Source organism: Rattus rattus, chromosome 11 (genome assembly GCF_011064425.1).
Source record: "Rattus rattus isolate New Zealand chromosome 11, Rrattus_CSIRO_v1, whole genome shotgun sequence".
Taxonomy (NCBI): Eukaryota; Metazoa; Chordata; class Mammalia; order Rodentia; family Muridae; genus Rattus; species Rattus rattus.
In genome coordinates this window covers 39,031,337-39,056,266 of record NC_046164.1, presented here as the reverse complement: position 1 = coordinate 39,056,266, position 24,930 = coordinate 39,031,337, and the positions used below count along the sequence as shown (strand labels likewise).

General features: G+C 35.9%; 1 pseudogene; it reads left to right on the top strand.

Annotated features, from left to right (window-relative positions):
- The first annotated feature begins 19,094 nt into the window (after positions 1 to 19,094).
- Positions 19,095 to 19,355, top strand: LOC116911976 (annotated as a pseudogene).
- Positions 19,356 to 24,930: the final 5,575 nt, after the last annotated feature.

Genomic DNA, 24,930 nt, shown 5'->3' with positions numbered 1-24,930 from the left:
TTCTTTGTGAGAAAGAGTGGTTTTGCTTTCTTCCAGTAAGTTATACTTTTCAAATAAATTAAAAAGAGACAATCTACCATTTCTTAAATAAATATGACTGTTAATGTCCATGGTTAAAAAGAAACTTCTCCATGACAATATTATGCAATAGTTCTTACATAATGTAGTGATGATAAAATGATTTTCCTCTAGGTATAAAATACATATTTCAACATTATATAGTAAAGACATATATCATGAAAAATTGATTCTTCAAAATAAAAAAGGGGGAAAATCATAGTATTATTGAGTCTTCATCTCTTATCAGAGACAAATTGGTAAGAACCAATGATTTGAGGTCCCCAGCCATACCAAAATCATAAGGTCAAGCATGAAATTCCAAAAGAGCTAAGAGAGACCCACCCTTGGTAGTCATGTCAAAGGGGTTAGGTTGGAAGCTCTGTCTAGAAAATTTAATATAACTGCGAGTTTCAGTTCTATACCTTGGGGAATAATAAAACAACAATGAACATCCAAGATGCACCTAAGGGAAAGAAAGAGCTATCACAAAGCAAAGGGAATTTAATGATATCTCAGGATGCCTTTTATGGTTGTGAGTATACTGACTCATTCACTCATCAACCACAGGGGCCAACTAAGCCAAACACTATCATGTTAGCAACTCAGGTTTCAACATGTAAATATTTGAGGCACACACAGGTATATTATAAGGTACAGGGCTGAGGAGGTGAGGTGGATATCACCTACTATCTGTTGCCACTCATTAGTAGAATGCGCTGGTCAAGTTTTCCAGGGTATGATGCCCAAGAAAAGCTGTGTATAAATCTGGTAGGCCAGGCTGGAATATGCCCACCCCATTTGTCCAAAACAATGTGATTTCCCACATGATCAGTGTCAGTAGAGCAAGCAAGTGTGAAGAATGATGAAAGAAACTCTGTCTTTCTATATGAGCATCAAAAGTAGCTGTTTATAAGAACGCTAGCTATAAAATAGGAGGAAACCAGCTAATATCAATTTAGCGGTAGAAAACACTCTCCTTGTGACTAATGGAGAGCCTGGTAGACAGGACACAAGAGTTACTTATTCAGCTGCCATCACTGGTCACTATATCCTGATAGCATATTAAGAAAAAAAAACCATAATGTGGCATATTGCCTCCTTGTAATTCTTTCTTCTCTCAGCATTATACCCTACTGCTGTGTTCCATTAGACTACATACAAAAAGACAATTTGCTTCTCTCTCATTGGTCCTTAGCAATCTTAGTTGAATAAGAGCTAACATCTCTGAATTCTCTTTGCCTTTCCACTCCATTTTACCTCATAATAATCTATGCAGTATTATCTGGGTATCATGTTCTTTTCTTTTTATCTCATTGACCATTTTCCAATCCTCGGGGAGTAAATATAAATTGTATATGGTTCCTTCAACGGGGACATCCCGAGATGATGACTGGGTCATGAGTTCCTTTGCTCATCACAGAGCTCAAGCAGGACTCACCAGCTTGCAAAATTTCACTTTCTGCCTCAGTTCAGAATGAATCATTGCGGATAAGCTTAGCTCACACTTTCAGTTTCAGAGGTGCATTTTGTAGGTTTTCTTTGCCCTTAAAAAAAGTTTTACATGATTTCCATCAGGTTGCTAAGGCTAGGAAGAGTCTCTGCTCTGCACGGTCAGTATCTTCCTGTGACAGAATAAGAAAATATATTGATAACTTGCCCTATGGTTTGGAGATGCACTTAGCAGTTTCTTGCATTTCTTTATCGACGATTTATATGAAAACTCGAAGGTCACTTTTTTTTTCTCTTCATGTATAATAAGAAGTTTACTCTTTTCATCATCAAGTCAAACCTGAATGGTAGGTTTATTATTATAGTTTATAAATGTACTCTTTCTGTGTGATTAAACAAACTACAGATAGCATTAATACTAATCAAACAAAATTTCTTAAATATACCAACATCAAGATGATCCATCAACAGAATTTTGGAAATTTTTCAACAGACTATTCTAGATTATATAACAGATATAAAATTTCTATGTAGATATCCATTTTCACTTTCATCATCCTTCCCTATACATCTAACTAAAGTCAGATTGATTAAATAAATTGTAGTAATTTAAAGCTATTTTATAATATTAAACTAGAAAAGAGGAGATTGTTTTACGTGTTATTTGTTTGATTATCATATTTAATGGAATAAGCATCTAGTATCTAAAGAAAATTGAGATATTTTATTGAAGAATCTGTTTCTAACAAGTTCTAGTAGTGTGGAGATTTGGTCTGTTGCTAATGCTAAATACTGGCCTCCAAGATCTGGTTACCTCAGGGACAAGGAAATGCACACATACAACAAATGGTGCAACCTTGCTTCGTAATTTAGATCTATTTATTGAATAAAGATGCCTACAGCCTATAGCTGGGCAGAAGAGAGATAGATGATGCTTTGGTTCTTGGGATTAGGTCCCTGAGGAAGGACCATGAAGGGGAGAAGAAAGAGGGGTGAGAAGAGAAGAGAAGATATCATGGAGTACATATGTAGTGAGAACTTGGCCAAGAGGGCTGGCCAGTTGGAGTGAGAGCTGCCCGGACAGAATGTGGCAAGTTACATCATGGAGTTGTTGACAGAAAAGCAGATGAAATAGCTTGGAGGGTTGATATCTGCAAAGTTCTAATGCTTTAAGACTTATTATAAATATAACTATTTTATGTGTTTTATCTGGAAACTGAATGATCTAATGATTAATGATCCATTAATTTTTACAACATAATAGAATACACCTATCTTTTCATATATGATCTATAACTTATTTCTACCTTACAAACTATTGTCATTATTGTGGAATACTAAATTTTTGGTTAATTTAGAACTTGTCACAAATTGTACACATTAAATAAATGTATAAAAATTTGCTATTTAATTCATAAAATATTCACTTTCTCCATCTTGGAAAGTATGTATTGTAATAATGATAACTCATGACTTTATCTTCAAAGATATATTATGCTAACTTTTATTTACATATTAGTCCTTTATTATTTTTAATAATTAATAAGGAAAATGTGTTGTTATTTAGGTAAAGTATTTTTTAACTTTTTATTGACTCTGAATTTCACATCCTGTACCTAAACCTCATTGATCACTTTTCTCTCCACTTCCGTCTCTCATCATGGAGCTCCAACAGTTCCTCTCTCCTGCTTCCTCATCTCTCTGCCACACCCTTATACACTCTAGTGTCTCCCTTTGTGTGTAGGCAACATGGCTGGCAGTCCATTGGTTAACTTCTGTCTCACTGAGCCACAAAACACTGGGCAGCCCTCCTACTACTTAACTATTAAATGGGTAGTTTTTGTTAGCTACCTCAGAAAGTAAATGATTTTTCCAATACTACAAAAGGATGCAAATAAAAGTTAGGGATTTTTTACACGTAACGCTTTTGCTATATTTGACCCAGTTATATATAAAGTGCAAGCAAATGAAAAGGTGCTAGGGTTTACAAATTCTCAATTATGCAGGAAGCAGAGAGATTATATTTAATTTTATTGTAAACTATGAGTAATTGTACATTTACAGTAAAAGGAAATAGATAACTTGTGGGCAAAAAGTTTACAACAAATAATTTCTTTTATTTAATTCAGTTATTCTTTCCAGGATGACTTCCAGGTTCTAGCCAGAAAATTAAGATGATTTGACCGCTTTGGAGAAGATACAATTTGGAAGGTTCTGAGAAAATGCAGCCTAATATAAAAAATCAATTTTATTTGACTAAGTGATTTAAATGCTCCATAATTGTTTCAAAATTAGAACAAGGAACATAAATATATCCTTCATCTCAGTATCATTTCTTATGTTATCTTGTAAACTGAAGAACTGGCTGAATATTGGTTTCAGAAAGATAGAAAATGCAACTGAATCTGGCATATTAGCATTCCTGTGTTTTATAATTATGGATTTCCATCACATAGTAGAAATCTTATTTAATAAAAAATTCAGATTTTGAGTATGTTATGAATATATTTATCATATCATTGGATAACTAAATTTGCTAGTCATTATCTTTCAACAATAGCCAATATTTGTAGTCTTAAACTGTACTTATAAGATGATTAATAACCAACTATTTTCATATATGTTTTGGCTAATTTTGCCTTATATTAAAAATATGTCATTTATTTAAAGTTATGACACTTTAAATCTCAAAAATTATCTTTCTGATGTTAATAGTCATAGAGGATATCATCATTCACTGTACCTTTATTTAAATATATTAATTTCATTAATTCTCATTACCGTTTAGAGATTAAACGTCTCCTCGGGCTCCTGGGCTTATATGCTTCATTAGCAGACAGTGGCTCTGTTCTACAAGGAACGTGTAGCAGTTTCATCTGGCAATAACACTTTCCTTCTTGGAGGTCATCTTGTAAAGTTACAGGAGTTAAAGGGAAGGTATAAAGTATGAGAGTCTAAGGGACATGAACCACAGGGAAGCTGATTAGGCTTACAAAGTAAGCATGAACTGCAACTGGACTGCTCAGGATGTGCCTGAAACTTACAATATTTGCCTGACCTTTTATTCTCCAAAGTGTAGAAGCAGGGAAGATGATTGTGAGTCACCATCAGAGAAGGTGAACTGTTAAAAAAGGCATAGACCAGATGAACTGGCTTGAAGTTGCTCAGATTAACTAAGCTACTTGGCAAAAACACCCTCCAACTAGCTATCATGCCTGAAAGTTGGACTGGGTATACCATATTCCACGCTTCTATTTTCTCTGACCTTTTATACATGCTGAAATGTTTGGGTTTTGTTTGTTTGTTTGTGTTTGCTTTTGAACTGTTTGGATTTTGCATGTGTGATTCTTTTGCCTTTGAATCATTTCTGCTCCCCCAAGTAACTCACTCATTTCTGCTCACTCATATCTCTGAGAAGCTCCAAAAAAAATGACACTGGTTTAACAAGTTGGACTTACCAGTACTCCTAGTGCAATCTTTCACCACTTTCTTATCTGGGATGAGTAGATGCTCCTGTGAGAAAGCTATAGGAAAGCACGTCACAGAGGATGTGATTATCGGAGCTTATGGATCCAAGGAACGGCAGACTTGGCATCCGATGAAAGAAGCTGAGAGCTCAATATGGCATCACAAGCACAAAGCAGGAAGATCACACTGGATGCAAGCAAGGCTTTTTAAGGTCACAGCCAACCCTCTGGTTGTTAGGTCACCACAAGGGGGTGGGTATGCAAATTGGCTGTGTGGTTGGCAACAACTCAACCCTCACTTGTTTGCGATGCGGACCAGAAGACTGAAAGCTTCTTCAGAAGCTCAGAAGGACTGGCTACCTGAATCCTGCTCAGTGAGACTGTCCACACAGAAACCGTCCAAAGGAGACCCTAACCTCACCACATACTGTCCCAGCTTTTGAACTCCACCACCATATATCCATACAAATGAAACAAGTTATTCCAATATCTGAGTAAGCTGGGGAGGTTTCTTGTTTGTTTGGTTTACTTTCTTAGAGCACCCAGAGTCAAATTCCCCAGGATAGCACTGCCCATATGGAGCGTAGGCCTCTTACATAAATCAGTCAAGGAAACCTCTGATAGGCTTGCCTGTAGGCCGCTCTTCTAGACATTTTCTCAGTTGAGAATTTCTCTACGCAAATGATTCTAGCTTGTGTCAATTTGACAGGAAAAAGTAGCCAATGTAGTGCCAGTGTATTTTATAGTAACAATATCACTTTATACATGAAAATGTTATGTCTAGAAATATAATAATTAAAATTAAAATGAACAAAGTTGAACAATGCGTTAAGAATTGTATTGATTTTTTTTCTTCTCCTTGTATCAAAAATACCTAAGAACAAAACAACTAAAGCCATGAGGAAATTTGACCTCAGAGTTTCATGACAGCGGTGCTTGGTGCCTTGGCATCCAGCCTTAATGACCAATTATATTGTCCCATGTTGATTTCCTGTCCTGGCTTCCCTTGGTTATGAAGTGTGAAGTAAGATTTGTAAGAGAAAACAAACCCTTTCTTTCCAGAATTGTTTATGCTCCTGGTGTTCATAGCACAGCTATAAAAAACAATCCCTAAGATACGAAATCAGGTATTCAACATATTCCAAATTTTTGAGTTGGTTTTAAATTGGATTTTATTATTTTATTAACTAGGTGGCATCGTTTGAAAAAGCTTTTGACAACTTGACACTCTTTAACTGTTAATTATTTCCAATATTTGAACTGGTTTTATATCTCCTGACACATCTAATGAATATGTAAGTACCCTTCTTTGTACAAGCTGATTGAATATTTAAAAAGACATTATTTAAAGTTATGTTAAATTACGTTACTTTTGATGAATCACTGCTCATGAAAACATGTTCTTTGTTAAAGATAACTGACAACAGTTTAAATATTTATTATGGTTCCTGCAATTTCAAACTTCAGATTACAAAAATGAAATCATGAACTTTTTGATACAATTTCACTCATATACACAGGATATGTACTATATGACATCTAGGAAGACTCTCATATGGAACATTTATGGTGTTAAATATGCATGCAAATACTTGTAATACCTGTCTCCCGAAGGATGCTGGGTTTCATTAATTTCCTTGATTATAAGATGGCTCTGAGGCTATTTTATTATTTATTTCTGAAACACCATTATTAATATGTGTATGTGCATACTTACTATTTTGTGTTGCATTGCATGTTAAACTATTTTTACATTTCTGAAGATCAAATATTTTGCTACTGGCCCTCAGAGATATTCAGTATTTAAATGGTTCTTAAATGTTTTATGATCTAAATTTAGAAAAACTTTCTTTGATGATAGGTAGATGGTAAACATTATTTTGCATAGGGAAATGGCTTTATTCTGTTAAAGTCAATTCGACCCAACTGTTACTTTCCTCTAATACAGTGTCCATTATGCTAAATTATTATATTACGTTCACCTATGTGTTTTCTTTGTCTCTATTGAACTGAGAGCTACTTAATGGTAGGGGGCATTTGTTGCTCATTGGGTCCACAGTTTTTAAAATGTTATCAGTTATATATTCATGTTTCATTTCATGAATCAGTAAAAGTAATTTAGCAGACATAACTATTATATTTTGACTTTGGTGAATAAATGGAGTATATACTTTCCATAAGTAGTGGTTAGGATAATTTATCTATTAAATAGTTAAGTTTTCCAATATACCCACAGACTATGATAAGCTATGTTATCAAGCAGCCTGATATCAATTAGCAAAGAAATATTGCGGTTAAAACAGAAGCTCGCTGTCCAGGCCACTGGCCTGATGTAAGTCTATGTCCATACGCCTGACTTAGACACTCCAGTCAAGAAGAGGTTCTCTAACGAATAGAGCTTCATCAGTCCTGGAGCATGCTAAGCAGCCTCCATGAGAAAACAGCAGGAACTGTCTACATCAAGGGAACTGAAAGTACAAATGCCTGAGGCAGAAGAGAGTGCGACGTAGTTTAGCACTCATAGGAGGAGATAAAAGAGACTAAAATATCATAAACATTTAAGCTGGCTGAGGCAACTCATGAGCTGAGATGTGCGGATAAATCAGAAGTAAGCTCATTCAAAAACTGTAAGTGAGTGAGTTTCAATTTGAACAAAATTAAACGTCAGACAGTGATTTAAAAAACAAGTGATTTTCCATGATTTGGTATTCCAGAGGTAGCTCCCTGCATTCCATATCAGACTGAGTAGAGCTAAATATTTTCTGTTGAAGAGGAGACCCTTTGAAAGTGATCTGTGCCAGGCAAAGACGTAAGAGTTTATAGGGAGACAAAGGAGAAAGTAAAACCGGTACAAACCAGTCTATTTGGAAGGTTGTTTGTAGGCAGAAATAATTAGAATTCTATCAAATTTAATTGCCTTTTTGTTCTTTATAAATCCTAAGTTCTTTAAGACAATTAGCTATTTCTAAAGTGTCTATAAGTATCTTTCCTCTGTAAGAGGCTGAGCAAGAGAATCCGTTTTGTTCATTTAAAAAATAAAGTTTTTGTAGGTGGTAAATTATAGGACTTACCTATAACTAAAGTTACGCCGTGGACCCTCCAAGCATACCTTGATTTTTTTTTTTTTATTTCCCAATAATCTCACCTCGCGTTTTCTTTCATTTGCACTAACAAATTTAATTATTTGCAATAGTATCAGTTAATTCTTTCTGTTATTATGTACTGTTAAAATGAAAAGATAATTAAACAAAATATTCATAAAGGCTTATAAGATCTGAGTACAAATATTTATTTACCACTTAATTGTAAAGCTGACATATTTAAAACCAAATAGCCCTTAAGAAAGTGCTGGATAGCTGATTAAAATAAGCAAATAATAAACCCGCACAAACAAACAAACAAAAATGAAAGGTCTTACCAAATTAGTTACTGCATGAAACAAAACTCCAGATTAAGGAGCACAAAAAACTTCTGATTCTCCAATACACATCGGAAATTAAAGTTTTACATTTAGTTTCATTGGCAGTTTTACTCAGGGAACCAGAAATAAAACGAAGTTCTCTTGCAAGGACAAAAGTTTCAAAAAAAGACTCAGCTGTCAAATTTATTTGTGAATTTTCTTTCACAAGGCCTATTAATACATATCGAAAACAACATACAAATATAGCAGATGCTACTCTCCATGTAGCCTAAGAACACTGTGCTGTTCTCTTGTGGTTGAGGATACAAGATTCATACATTCATCTAAACTACAATATAGCTAAAATACACACTAATATCTCAAAATCACTAGGGTTCAGGACTCTATTGGTGTTACTTCAGCCTTTAGCACTGTGCATGTTCTAGATATCAGTGTTACTTGTATCTTCCACATCATTACAACCTGTCAACAGTGTCCTTATTTTCCTCCACTTGAATGAGGTTTTCAGTTGGAAGGATGTAGGGCTCTGGCGCTGGGGTGCTCTCCCACAGAAATCTCTCACCTGGCTAGGTGTGTGGGTTTGGGCGAGGGAGGAGAACTCAGGCAGGGACTGGGGGAACACCTTTCCCTGCCCCCAACTGCTAGTCCTTCTCATTTTGTCCGCTGCTTGCTGCTTGGGCCGCTCTGGTTTGGCTGAGCCAGCAGGAGACTGACTAGCCGGCAAGGGGTGAAGGGGAGCTTCCGGCAGCGATTTTGGGAGAGCAGATCTCTTCGCAAGTGGTGTTACTGCAGCTCTTGTGACAGAAGCTCTCAGACGATGGAATGATTCCTGCACACCTTTAATTCTGAACAAGGCCCTTAAATACAGTTTTTTGGATGGGTCAGTGTCAGACAGCAGGTACTTCCGGTGGGTTTGACCTGAGAGCTTGGTAAGATCTCATTTACATATTCAGGGGTGTGGTCCTGTTTCTGTGACTGATCTGACTTGAGCCTACATGACCTGTGGTCACTTCCTCACCTGTGGAGGAGGGGCTTGGGGCATTGTTCTAAGTGACTGGTCTGTCTCAAACCTCTCTACAGGGGTTTGCGGGAGTCTGCAGCTAGTGAGGCCCTGATATCAGAGGTTGGGAATGCATCGGTCATCCCTTTTAGTATCTCAGGGGGATTCGACCTGTCTTGACCAGGAATCAGGGTACCTTTCACTGCCTGCTGCCCCGCAGAAGGAATCGACTCTTTGTGTTCTAAACTATTACATTTAATGAGTTAATGTAATCAGATAAGAATATAAATGACTTGTAACACATTTTTCCTTTAACAACAGCTCTCTAATTGGATTTAAGACCTACTCAACAATTGAGAGATCGTGCCTGGTACTGGGAGCCTAGCTAACTTACACACTGCTGTTGAAGTCATGGCTATGGGAGGAGAATCTTCATTCACTGCTTTATTAAACCAACGTAAGCCCTAACGATAACCTTTACCCACAGACTGAGAAGTCTTCACCCTACATCAAGGAAACATCTCTTTCAACAGACAGAAAACACGAAAGAAAGCCATAACCAATCAAAATTAGCCCCAAATGAAGGAATTTACAAAACACCCTTAAACTTAAGGCCCAGAAAACATTACAAAAGAGGTGAGAAGATTATAGAAGCCAGATCAGGTACTTTGTTCCAAGACTGTATCTTCTAGTAATATTAGGATCTACATAAGGTCTCACTAATATCACTGCAAAAATGTGAACTAAAAAAGGAACAACACAAACTGGCATGGTAATCTAGACAAGGAAAAGCATCCATAAGTCATTAACAATGTACAAATAACTACGGGCAACTGAGCTATTCGGGGAGTGGGAAAAATAGTCTATTCTAGGCAAAAGCACACCTGGCTATACAGTACCAAATGACCATCCCTGAAAACACACATACAAGGAATACTATATGTACTTCAGAGGTCATATTTAGGAATAAATATCTATGTAGACGTAAACATATGCATAAAATAATCGTTAATGAAAAAAAGAGGCCATGAGTTTGAAAGTGGGTAAGGAGGTGTATATAAGAGATTATATTATAATCTCAATATCTAAATGTTTATAAAAGAGAAAATATTGTAGTGTGTTCCTGCTGGAAAGAAATGGTCTCCCTGGCTTGTGGATTGGCTGGGAACAGATCTTTGGAAGGGGAGGAGAAGGGTATGATCAGAAGCATCATATTTCTATGAAGAATTTCAGCGTTCTTCATTATAAAAGCTGGATTCTGAGTACACTGGTTTTCGATATGCTACCGAACTATAATTCTATCTTAAGACAATTTCCCCAAAACTATTTCTGCTCAAAGTAAATTGGAAACATAAAATAAATAGAGGAAAATGATATTGCCTTTTTGACTTTGTTTACTTCACCAGTCTACATCACTCTCCTTGCGAGTATATCCTACATTACTACTTGCAGAATTGATAAGAAAGTTGGCAAAACCCTTACAAAGTAGCTGCTACCCCAGGAGTCAGATATGCATTGCTACTAATGTCTTTTTCAATTTTAACTTAACATCTGGAGCCATAACTATCAAACAGAAATCATGAGTCCTTAGAACACTTTAAAAAAACACAATTAAAGAACACTTATTATCTATTCTTTAAGTCTGAACTGATAGACTTCTTCACTGCCCAAGGCTTGGAGGATATATACTGAACATACTTGTTTCTTCTTATTCCTAGGACATGTGTACTAACATCTGTAGGGATGAGAAGAAGGAGGACCAAAACTCTTATAGTGTCACCCACACTGAGCACCCCAAGGACATCCTGGACTCCCAGCACCAGTGCTAGACGTTGGTACTTTTTTCCTTGTTTGGATCTATGATGTAGTTTTTATTTTCAAATGGCAATCATACTCCTAAGAATATGTTTTAATATGTTTTGACATGAAGAATTTGTAATGTTTCTGAAAGTGCTAATAAAAAAGATTTATGTAAAACAGTTATCACTGAATGTATCTGTTTCATGCATGTATGTCAGTAATATTTATATATTTTCTTTAGTATGTATTATAGACTATATAAAATACATCTTATATAGTATGTAATATGTGGTAAAGAATATATATATATATATTCAAAAGCTTTGGTTTATATAATTTAGTGAAATATTTTTAAAAAGTTGGTATGCCTCTATATGTCACTATAGTTTTAGATTTTCAAGTAAATGTTTTAGTTTTTACTTATATAAAATATCGTCACATATATCTCAGCTTCATCCTTTAGAAAGTTAATGGATGTTTCACAATGTTTTCCAAGTTGCATTTTGAACATTTTTATTTGCCATGAATTACTTTAACCTCTAATTATAATTACACCTTTATCTATAAAAAATAAAAATGTATTATACACTTCATTGAGCTCTGTTAAAGTCCTTTGTAGTTTGAACTGGGAAAAAATGTTATAATAAACATATATAGGCTTCATCAAAAAGGAAAAGTCTTTAGTTTTTAAATTTGAATATTTTCATATTATAAGGAGATATTTTAAAGATGGAAACCAACTTTAAACAATAAAAATAAAATCTTAATAATCTGAACATGAAAACTCTTCCACCCTGTAACATTATTCACTGTAACAAACATCATGTTTACATGATTTTTGTAAAACTTACAGGATTTAGGGCATTTCAGGGATTTGAGGTCTCTTGTTTTGATTTTTCAATCTATAGAATAGAATATAGATTTTTTTAGGACAAAATTCTAATATATCCATTTGTGAAAGTTACAGAATATTTAAGTATTTGAGTTCTTTTATTTGGCAAATATTTTGGAGATAGGGAAGGGACTGAACGAGCTGAAGGGGTTTGCATGGCTCCTGTTGCATACATAGCAGAGGTTGACCTTATCTGGGAGGAGAGGTCCTTGGTCCTGTGAAGGCCCGATGTCCCAGTGTAGGGGAATGCCAGGGCAATGAGGTGGCAGTGGGAACACTCTCATAGCAGCAGGGGAAGGAGGATGGGATAGGGGGTTTGCAGAGGGAAAAGGGATGACAGTTGAAATGTAAATAAATAAAATATCCAATAAAACCCTGAGGTATAGGTTTACTATTATTGCTCGGTGAAACTCAATTCCTTACATTTCATTACATAAGCATCAAAGGTAGAATGTGTTTTGAGAACATTTATATTAGATATAAGCATACAAGTGTAAATGTTGTAGTTCTTGCATTAGCTAGTCGAACATTGCTAGTAACTCATTCTCAGGTATGTATATGGCTGTGTCAATGCGGAAGAAAACCTGCATTAGACTGAGTGAGAGATCATACTGTGCCGCATTTTATTTCATAAATTAGGAATAATCAAAGTGGGTTGACATTAGAAACTACTATGGTATGGAAGCATTAGAGATATAAACATCTTGTGTGCTAATACCACCACGTATGTTGAGACTAAGTTCCTGGAAACAGTCTCTTATATTAAGATGTATATGAGAGTAGTATGTAGGGGTTTTGAAATTGTTATGAAACATCAAATCTCTGTGTTGTTAATAATGAATTATACAAATTGATAATTGGAGTAAAAACACAAATTAATACTCACTTCTTACTTTTAATAGTAAGTTTTCAAAATAGTAAGGAGACAGAATTTACTGCTTGCACGTATATACATTATTGTCTCCACAGTGGATTGGCTCATGGCTGAGTACTGCCTTATGGTAAAGCATACAACTCTCCATGAAGTGTTTGGACTTTAGGAGCTGGAGAGGTGTCTCCGAGTTTAGTGGGCATCCTGATTAGTTCACCCACGTGAAGTTGCACATGTGTACTCACACAGGTACTCCATTTCTGTGGGATTCTATTCATTCCTCTTGGGAACCTGCAGTCCCGTGCACATGCACCCATGAACTTACAGCCATATACATGCCTAAGACAAGCAAGTTCCTAGAAGAAAACTATGTCTGAGAAAGTCAGGACATTTGCTTTTTTATCGCTCAGATGGAAAGTGACTTTCCTAAAGGCCAGTAAAAAATTATATATATGTATATATATAAGTATTCACATATATAATTTAATATATTAATATGTTATATTATTTAGTATATTATATATTAAAATATACAATATATTATAATTTAACACATTAGTATAATTTAATTATTCATATATATGAATCATTAAAACTTAATGAGAGTTAATATAGACACAAAATCACACTGATATCAGATGAAGTTATATATTTTGGCAATATATTTCTGAGTATTTAGCTCTATTAACATGAATTACCTTGAAAGATGTAAAGTCTAAAATTAAGATTTCAAAAGTATATTGCCAGTCAGCTGTCACTGCTTCCAAAATTTTACAGGTGCTTAAAAGATAGAATTAAATTTGTGTGGATCTAATTAATACATTTTATACAGTATTTTATATAACATATTTCAATTAAGAATTATATATATGACTTATTACATTTTTATTATTTTAATTTCACATTTGAATTTCATTTCCTCTTTCTGTATTTAATATTATTTATTGATATTATTGATATTGATATTGATATTTATTGATATAATATTGATGCTCTTTCAGGGTATCCTTAAATTCTATTCTTTCAAATTTTCCAAATTATTGTCAATATTGTTATCTGGAAGCAAAATATCTCAGCTCATTTATGTATGACAGGATCTTTAGTTCCATTTAAAAAGGTGCCTTTACAATAGGTAAATAAATAGATATTGATAAGCTCATCATAGAATATTGGCAAATCCTCTCAGTCTTTTATATACTCTGCACATTCCGAGTAGTACCATGAAATTAAAACATAGGAAAAATGTTTTCCTACACTGGAGGAGCTATTCATAATGGAGCTAGGACAAGAGATAGGACAGATTATCTCCCTCTTTGTCTAGCTTTTGTAAATTGTGATTGTCAAGCTCTTTCCACCCAGCAAAATAAATTAGGTGGAAGGGAATATTTGACTAAATTGCCCCTATACATCTGTTTCCATGTTTTTTTGTCCTGGATTGACTTTTCATGGTGCTCCTGGTACCTTGATTTTCTACGTGTGTGCACCTTGGTTTTAGTACCATCTAAGAGAAGGATCTATTACATCAATTGACTGCTGGTGAGTACAGTACCCCGGGTGGCCTTTTTAATAAATATCGTCCTTATTTCCCTTTACTGAAAACGAGAACTTTCCATTTACTATACAGTCCTTAAGACAATTATTAACACATAACTTACAAAAAAGAAAATAGTAATCCTGAAAAACATTACATTGACAGAATACAGAGAGACAAATTGCCCATACTTGGTAGTATTACAAGTGGCATTCTGCCAAGAAAATTGGAATTTCTAGCCAAAATAATGGTTTTAAATGTGTAACTATTTTGTTTTACTTTCTTGCTATTGTTGTTTTACAGCTAATCAACCATGTTGAAAAATTAAATCAACTTATTATAGCAACAAAATAGAAATATGTAACAGGGGACTGAATTTTTTAATTGTATGAAAATGTTCCCTTTTAATATAAAAATCAGTTTGTAAGTAGCTAATCTGCATGTGAAATATTCATGGTGTTTAATTTAATACATAATAAAATTCCTCATGTGAAATACAACCCATTTCATACCTTATACACAAAATGTTCCTCGGTGAGAATGCTTGATAACAATATAAAGATAGGGATTTGGGGGATAGAGAGATGACTCAATGTTTAAGACTAATTACTACCCTTGCAGATAATCTGTGTTCTGTTTCCAGAACCATATAATGGATCATGGTTTCCTGTAACTCTAGTTCCAACAAACACTTCTAGCTTTTACATGTTCGTGAACATAAGTTGTGCACATAAACTCACACATGCACACACACACACACACACACACACAAATGATAAATTATACTTTTTAAAAGATAGGCATTCATCCAAAGAGATGCATCCTAAAATAATAGTGACCTAAAATGAGATTTTTTTAAAAAAATTTAAATCACAATGATAAATGACTGTACATAATTCTTTGTTCCAGTAAATTTTTCTGTTTGTAAATCTTTCCAGGATATGGGTCTGGTCATTTGGATCGTAAATATTTCCTGTTTGTATTTCTGCTAGAACCACAGGGAAAATTGAAAGCAACTTCCCTCCATAGATCAACATGGTTGCAAATATGAATTTAATTTTTAAATCTGATATTTCACCCACGTGAAAGATTTTATTTTGAGCAACATGACCCAGGGGATTTTGCTCATTCTGGAGTCCATGCTTTGCTAAGTAAAAAGCCCTGTTTGGGATGGTTCCCTTTAATTTATTGTCAGTATTCTGTAAACACGCAAAGCAATACAGGCTCGAGTATTGACCCCAGAACTTGGTGATAAGATCCTATGATGGTGACACCATGTGCATTAGTCACAGGACAAGGAAAAGCCACTAATCTGGATGTTTCTAGCCTTCATTTCCTATTTTAGTAGAAGATGCTACAAAAGCAACTGTGGAAGAGGAATATCTAATAGTCTTACCTCCCTGCTAGTCCAGAATGATGCTTTTATAAAATCATAAAAAGGAGGGGAGTCTATGTTCTATGGAGGTGTAGTGAGGTGTGGGGAAAGGGAATATATGTTCTATGGAGATGTAGTGAGGTGTTGGTGTAGGCGGTGCCTCCTTGCACCTATGCTGAGGCATCCCATCCCCCTGAGGGACAAGCCACACAATGGCATAGTATAGAATAGAGTCTATTCGGGGCTTCGGGGCATGGAGAAGGGAGTTAAGAAGGCAGTAGAAGCAAACAAAGGCAGAGAAGTGGGGAAAAGGCAAGGGGAGGGAAGGAGAGGGGATGAGTAGAGTAGAGGAGTAGAGGCCAACCATGAGCACATGGAGAGAGAGGGGGGAAAGGGAATGGGGAGAGAGTGAAGGTAGGAAGGTAAGAGCAAGAGCAAGAGAGCAGCCCCTTTTATAGGGTCAAGCATACCTGGCTGTTGCCAAGTAACTGTGGGGTGCAGCTTAGACAGAATGCTAACACTGGAAGCTGAAGTAAAGATTGTTTTGGGATAATGTACCTGTGGGTATAATGGTGGTATTGATGTACCACATTCTGGTTGGATTTAAAGACAGAAGAGAGGAAACACATACCTGGTACCATAAATCTGACTATAGACACACTGGCACCAGTATAAGTCTATAGCTCTTAGCTTCATAAATAGGCAAAATATTTATTAAATTAAAAAATTAAAATTGTATTCATCTCTCTCTAGGGTACTCATACCTGCACCATTCTCAGTTATCGAAAATACAGAACAAGGACATCGTGAGTTTTGCAGGCAAATGGATGGAACTAGAAAACATCATTCCAAGTGAGGTAACTCAAACCCAAAAGGACATGCATGGTATGTACTCATTAAGTAGATATTAGCCAACAAAATATATAGAATACCTAGGATACAATCTGCAGAACTCAAAAAGGTCAAAAAGCCAAAAGGCCCAAATGAGGATGTCTCAGTCTCACTTGGAAGGGAGAAGAAAGCAATCACAGGACTGGGGAGGGAGGGAGGGAGCTGGGAGGGAAAGGGGACAGGGAGGGGAATAATGCTACATGATCAGTTACTGGGTTGTGAGGGGTGGGGCGTGAGGATAGGACTGAAGCCCTGAGGGACAGCAGAAAGAAAGGAAGCAGGCAACCTCAGGAGGTAGCAGGTGAGGAAATCCTCCAGAGTGTACCAGAGACCTGGGAGGTGAAAGACTCTCAGAACTCAAAGGGAGGGACCTTAGATGAAATGCCCTACAGTGGGAAGAGGGAACTTGTACAGTCCACCTCCAGCAAAAAGGCAGGGCATCAAGTGAGGGATGGGGTTGCCATCCCACAGTCAAAAACTCTGACCCATAACTTTTCCTGTCTGAAAGAACTGCAGGGACAAAAATGGAGACGAGTCTGAGGAAAAGGAGGTCCAGCAGCAGGCCCACGTTGGAATCCAGGGGTTTGGGGGTCAGGGGTGCCCAGGTCCTGACACCATTGCTGAGCATCTGATGTGCTCACAAAAAGGGACGTATCATGATTGCCCTCCGAAAGACCCACCAAGCAGTTGAAAGAGTCAGATGCAGATATTTACACCCAACCAATGGACCGAAGCTGCTGACCCCTATGGTTGAATTAGAGAAAAACTGGAAGAAGTTGAGGATGAGGGTGACCCTGAAGGAGGACCAGCGGTCTCAACCAACCTGGACCTCTAAGATCTCTCAGACACTGGGCCACCAAACAATCAGCATATACCAGTTGATATGAGGATATGAACCCCCAACGCATACATGCTAGGTCTTCACTCAGTGAGAGAAGACACACCTAACCCTCATGAGACTTGAGGATCCAGAGAGTGGGGAGGTCAGGTGGGTTGGTGTTGGAGATGGGGACATCCTCTTGGAGAGAGAGGGAGGAGATATGGGAAGTGGAATGGTCAGAGGGTGGACAGGGAGAGGGATAAACCTGAACTGCAATAAAAGATTAATACAATTTAAAAAAAAAAGATAGTTCAGAGTTAACAGTGGTCAAAAGAGAAACAACATCAGAGAAGAGTCGTGGAAGATAGCTGGAATTAGTATATTTATATCACACTTCCTCCCCATGTCAGAAGAGACTTCTGGTAGGTCAAAATGCTCCTGTGTCCAGTCCCATAGTCAGAAGTTCACAAACAATAAAAACTGGAGTTGGTGTGTTATTGAGTTAAATAAAAAGAAAAAAAGAAGACACAAATTTGACCTCTCCATCAGTTGTAGGACACTGTCAATTAATAATAACACCATTGCTTTCTAGAACTACTTGTCAAATCTGTAGTCGAATCGATAAATAGACCATGGATGAGAAATAAAAATGAATTAGAAAAAAAGATAGGTTAATATCTGTGTAAAACTACTTTGGAATAGCACACTACGAAGATAATTTTTAGGGTTTAATTTTATGATTTCAATGTTTACGTGGTGGCTATATTTTACATATATTATAACTAGGTGTTTAATAATTAGATCTCTTGATCATATTCTCCACCCTTCCCCAGTTCTTCCAAGTTCCACTCTCTTTGCCTACCACCCACTTTGTGTTCTCATCTTTATTCTTTGATTATTAAAATGTCCAATTTGTGAGGTACATGTACTCTTAGTTATGTGCCTGTCCCCTGGAGCATGGCCAGTTTGCTGGGGACACACACTTAGAGGAAACTGAGTGTTCCTCTCTCAGCAGCTCTTAATTGCTAGTAGCTTCCCAGCCATGGGTAGGGTTTTGTGTCTACATACCTGCTCCACATTGAGATTTTTTTCTAGCTTGAACCAGGTCTTCTGCGTGTTTTATCAACCAACTAGAAACTGTCCTGTTACACCACAAAAATTACCACCTCTGATTCTTACAATCATTGTACCTTGTCCTGTGTATGAATCTCTGAACCTTAATGGGATTGAGTGTGATGTAGATGTTCTATTTAGGTCTGAAATCCTCTTATTCTCTGAATATCTCTTATTCTCTACACTCCAGAACATTTTCTAAACCATTGCATTAATTACTATCTATAGAATGATAAAGTTTCTCTCATGATTATTGAAAGATGCCCTAATTGGTGTCTATGTTTTTAAATAAGAGAATGTAATTAGAAAATCCTGTCAATTTTCAGTGAACATAGATATGCTTTCAACACACAGATAGAACTATTTTATGTGTCTACATCCTCTCAAATCACAGTAACGCAGTCATGGATCAGGTAATTCAGTTTGTTGAGACAAATCAATAATTTGTAAAGGACACATTTTGGCTGGCTAATGCAGTTTGTTGAGCCATTTGCCTGGCTAAAAGATGCACAAAAACTAATAGAAAAGAATACCATAAGATTGCCATGACCACAGTGATAGAATTTACTATCCTGGGACTCATTGGCTTCTTTGTGAAACTGATTCATATCCCTATTAGTAGCATTATTTTGGGAGGCTTGGTCCATTTTCATCATGGGAACTAGTGAGAAAATGAGAGTGTAGCAAGCTCATGAAGCAAACGTTGCCTTTATGCATTGTGGGTTTCTTTCTTTCATTCCTATTAGGTTTTCTATTTCTAAATTAAAATGATTTTAAAATAATCATTTTTTCATAACAGACAAAAACAATACACATGGAAAACTTAGTTTGTTCAGTATGTTCAAGAACCTCTGTTACTAATAGTAGTTCAAAGTCAGTCGAACACAAAATTTATTTGAGAAAATATTCTGCTTATTATTGAAATAATTAAATGGTTCTTGGTGAGTGCACAAATGTATTTTCCATAACAAAAGATTCCATAATGGAAAGTTTTTATTTTTATTTGTAAATTATACTTTGTATTTCAATTCTATTCATTTATACAATGTAATATGATTATATCTACTCCTCATTTCTATCATTCACCTTAGCCATAATTATGCCAACTCTGGATCTTGTAACTCCATGTGTTTTGCTATTGTCTGTTTGCTTCACTGATTACCCAGTTCGTCTAGTTAATGTTTAGCATATATGTATACAAGTGTATCTACCCATGAATGTACAAGAGCCCCAGAAACCTACTACTGGTTCAGAACAATCTCAAAAATGAAGGACACTTTCTCTTGGTAGCTATCAGCTGTCATAGCAAAATTTTGATGGGTTTGTTTACTTGGTTCTTATTATCAAGTAATCACATTTGCAGCGAGTTCATATAATGTTATGTCCATAGACATCTATCTCTTTTTAAAGTTTTCTCCTGTGTGTATGTGTGTGTGTGTGTGTGTGTGTGTGTGTGTGTGTTTTATACATGAGGGTGGACATGCAAGTTCATATATATGTGCATGTTAGTAAGACAAAGGTTGAAATTTGTGAGTCTCCCTATATCACTCTACCTTTTTTACTGTGGCATGGTCTCTAACCTGAATCAAGGGTTGCCTGATTTGACTAGTCTATGTTATTAGCTTCCTCATGGGATTGCCTGTCTCTGCCTTATGAGTACTGATATTACCACCTGACATTTTATGTGAGTTCTAGAGATCTGAACTATGATACTAAGGCTCAAGTGACAACACTAAAACCATATGTCTTCTCCCAGCCATGCCAAAAGTAAAAATAAAATTAAAAACAAAACAAAACAAAAACACAAAACAACAGTTTCAAAGCTATAGATTGAAAATGTGACTCCTGACAATTCCTTCACTTTAAGGTATTATTTCATGATGTACCGGTATTTAATAATAGTGCTTTGGAGGGGGAAAATTCTTATATGAATTAACATGGTTATCTCTTAGATAATGTATGCAGGATATTGATTCAGAACTAGGGGACAGTTTACATTTCTAATTATATTCTCTAATTTAAAAATGTAGTCATTGATTAGTGTATCGTCCATTATTCATTAGAGAAGCTTCATCCTTCAGCAGACAGTAATTAACACAGAAACCTAGAAGTCAAGGTATACAGAATGAGAAACTCTGGAAGTTCAGTTCTAAATGGAACAATCATATCAGACTCAGTCCTCTCAAGACATTGCAATTAATTCACAAGGCAGAAACTGAAGCAGAGAACTTATGGAAACACTGTTTCATCACTTGTTCTCCATGGAATTGCTCAGTCTGAGTTCTTCTAGACCCCAGCACTGCCCTCAGAATTGCCCAACTTACACATCAACTGTTAATCAAGAAAATATGCCTGAGGGGCAGCTGGGTCAACCATAAAGAGTATTGGCTGCTCCTCTACAGGACTCATTTTAAATCCCACCTCCCATCCACTTGGGGCTTCCCAAGGATGGTTGTTTGAATGAGATTTCCTTAATATCCTTGGGTGTTTAAACACTTGAAACCTAGTTGATGCCCTTATCTGAATAAGTTTATGAGGTTCAGTCTTGGGAAAGAAAGCATATCATCAGGGATGGGATTTCAGGTTTCAAAAAAAAAAAAAAAACATTGTCCATTGTAAGTTTGTGCTCTGTTTCCTGTATACACTTTTTTTCTCCATCTTTATTAAATTGGGTATTTCTTATTTACATTACAATTGTTATTCCCTTTCCCAGTTTCCCCGCCAACATCCCCCTAACCCTTCTCCTCGTCTTTTATATGGATGTTCCCCTTCCTATCCTCCCCACATTACCGCCCTCCCCTCAACAATCCCGTTCACTGGGGGTTCAGTCTTGGCAGGACCAAGGGCTTCCCCTTCCACTGGTGCTCTTACTAGGATATTCATTGCTACCTATGAGGTTGGAGCACAGGGTCAGTCCATGTATAGTCTTTGGGGAGTGGCTTAGTCCCTGGAAGCCCTGGTTGCTTGGCATTGTTGTTCATATGGGGTCTCCAGCCCCTTCAAGCTCTTCCAGTCCTTTCTCTGATTCCTTCAACGGGGGTCCCGTTCTCAGTTCAGTGGTTTGCTGCTGTGTACACTTTGGATGTGAGCTTTCAGCTGTTCCTGCTGGTGTCTGTGCTTGTTGCCTGCTTTCATGCTGATATGATGATGGACGCTTGTCTTTCTGGAATTATAAACCTTTCTTCTGTGGGTTGTCTTGGTCATGATAATTTGTCACATTAATAAAATAACTAATACAACACCATCTGTAAATCTACGTCGAGGGATCTGATACCATCTTCGGGCCTTCACAGGTACCTAAGCACATGCTTGATGCATATACATACATGCAGAAAATACACCCATACACATCAATTAAAATTGATACTTGAAAAAGAAAAAGGAAGGATCCACAGACATAGCTACAGGCCAGCCTGATAGAGGCATTTTCTGAATTGCGGTTTGCTTTTCCTAGATGACTCTAGCAGGAGTCAAGTTGACAGAAAGGTAACCAGCATAATGTACATGTTAAGAATCATAAAAACGCATTTGCAGTTTCTTTACATACCAGTATCATCACTCAGAATTAATTTTGGTAGAATTTTTGTTGATCCTAAAATCTGGACAAATATATCAAAGTGAGACACACACACACACACACACACATATATATATGTATATATATATTTGTTTATACATTATATGTACACACATAACTTTGTTTACATAATCAAGAGAAAGCTAACTGGTTAAAAATATAAAATTTGAATGATTGCTCTTTAGTGTTTTAAATGTAATGAGACAGCTTGTCTTCTTGCAGTGCTAAGAAGTTTCCTTTCCTCACATATATGATAGTGCTAGACATGAGAATTTCATGCTAGTTAAAAATGTAACTTAAATTCTGGTATACATAATCAAATAACTTCTGGTTGTAAGTCAATAAGTTTAGGAGCAATATCAGATCTCAAGGAAAAGAGCACATTACAAAGTACATATCATATAATTTAATTTTTCTCCAATGACTTCTTAGAGTAGCCAGAAAGTAAATGCATAATAAACAGACTAGTCTTCTAGGATGGATTTAAGCAAGAGATATGGAAATATTTATGTGATAAGACTTGTCTCTGGTGACGTTTTCATGATTTCTTCATTTTGAGATTTACCATTGATAAGATTCCATGACACATAGAGCAAATTGATGCACATGTATGCGTTTGTCCACCAACGCCTACTGAATATGACATTTTGAGCAAATGAGGCAATAGGCTATTATGCATTTTATATCAGAAACCTGTTGCTGGGTGTGAATACCATGCTGCCAGAACATGCTCTTTGAGGTCAGCTTCTTTACAGAATGATCTCTCCTACAGAGCAGATATTAAAGCTTTTCTTAAAATGCTAGTCAAAGGTTTCTCAGTTGTCAGAAAGAGCAACCTGATTATAATTATAGAACTTTGGACAGAGCATTTAGGCAGAAATCATCTAATTTATAATTATAAGATAATTGTGTTTGACATTACACTGAAGTCAATAAGGATAATTATTGCCATTAAAATGGCATTAGAATCTTGTAATTCTAAAGCTATAAATTATAAACATGAAAAATTCAAGCATTTTTTTCTAACTATGCTAGTTGAATATGAGTACTTATTTTCTTTTAACTTAGTGTAGGATCATACCATGGATACATTTCGGTTTTTGTGTAAAAATATTAGGTCTGTAGCAAGCAAAAAATGCCAGATATGCCTTTCATCTCTTGAAACTTACATTGAATATAACACTTTTACCTTGACTTATTATTAAATGGTTATCAGATAATTCAACTGAAATTACTAGCATGCCATTATATACAGGACAGATGGTAAAAATAATAAATGTCAATATTTTATTTTACTTCCGCTTAATTTTTCCTTCCCTTCCCTCCTTCTGAATCTCCATGCATCAAACTTCTCCTCATCTCCAGATGCAATTTCCCTTCTTTTCCCTTCAGAAAAAGTGCAGGCCTCTGATAGACAGCAACCAAACAGGACAAAACAAGATAACAATAAAATAAGGCAAAAGCCCTCCTGTGGAGGCTGGGCGAGGCAACATTAGGAGCAGAAGACTATTACCTGTTCCAGGTAAAATAGTCAGGGACACCCATGCCCCCACTGTTAGGAATCCTATAAAAGCACAAACTTACCAACTATAGCATAAACTTAGGGGACCTGGTGCAGAACCATGCAGGACCTGTGCTTGCCTCTGCAGTCTCTGTGACCCCACATGAAGCCATGCACAGTTGATGGAGAAAAATACATCATGTCGACATCAGGATTTTCAGAGTAATTTCTAGTAACAGTGATGGTTAAACTGCAAAATAATAAATCGAATGCTAAGTCATTCACTTTCACTGTAACCAAGAAAGTTGTATTCGGCACAGCAATAATGAGATGAATCCTCACTGGGTCAGAGTGGGAATTCCTTGTCAGCTTCTGAACACATCACCTAGAATGATTTTCAAGGAGACATGCTAATGTATTTGAACAAATACATCATTAGAGATGCAAAACCTCCACATAGTCTGTGTTTTTTCCTGGGTGCATCAAAAACTATCCTTGTTTTTCCTTTAACTTGGAAGAATACATTTCAAATGGTAGAACTTGTTGTAACCTGTATGGCATAAGAATGTGGCAAGAGCAACATCACATAAGTCAAAATATATTGCTTCCACTTCAACAGAATATGTTGTATTTTCATAACAAATGACTCAATTCTGAATAAAATTCCAGTAAGGAGAATGATAAACGGTATCTTCACATCCTCACATGCTTGAAAAATATACCTCAGAAAATGAATTTTATATATATATATATATATATATATATATATATATATATATATACATACATACATACATACACACGCACACACACACACAGAATCTGGAGTAAGAGTTCACAGGATTACTTGATAGTCCCACCTATTTAATCTTGAAATAGCTACCTAACCTTGACACACTTCACTTAAATCAGTTAAAATCTGGGAATAGGAATATCAGTTATTCATATAGCATTATTGTGGATTTCAATGAAATTTTATCTGTAAGAATTCTACAAGAAAAATGGTCATAATAACATGAATCACATTGATGTTAGAAGAAGAGAAATGAATATGTATATATATATATGCTACATATTATATTTATATAATACACACTATATACACATGTTATTTGTTGGGTTAAATAACAGACAACTTCATATTATTTTAAATATTTTTAAT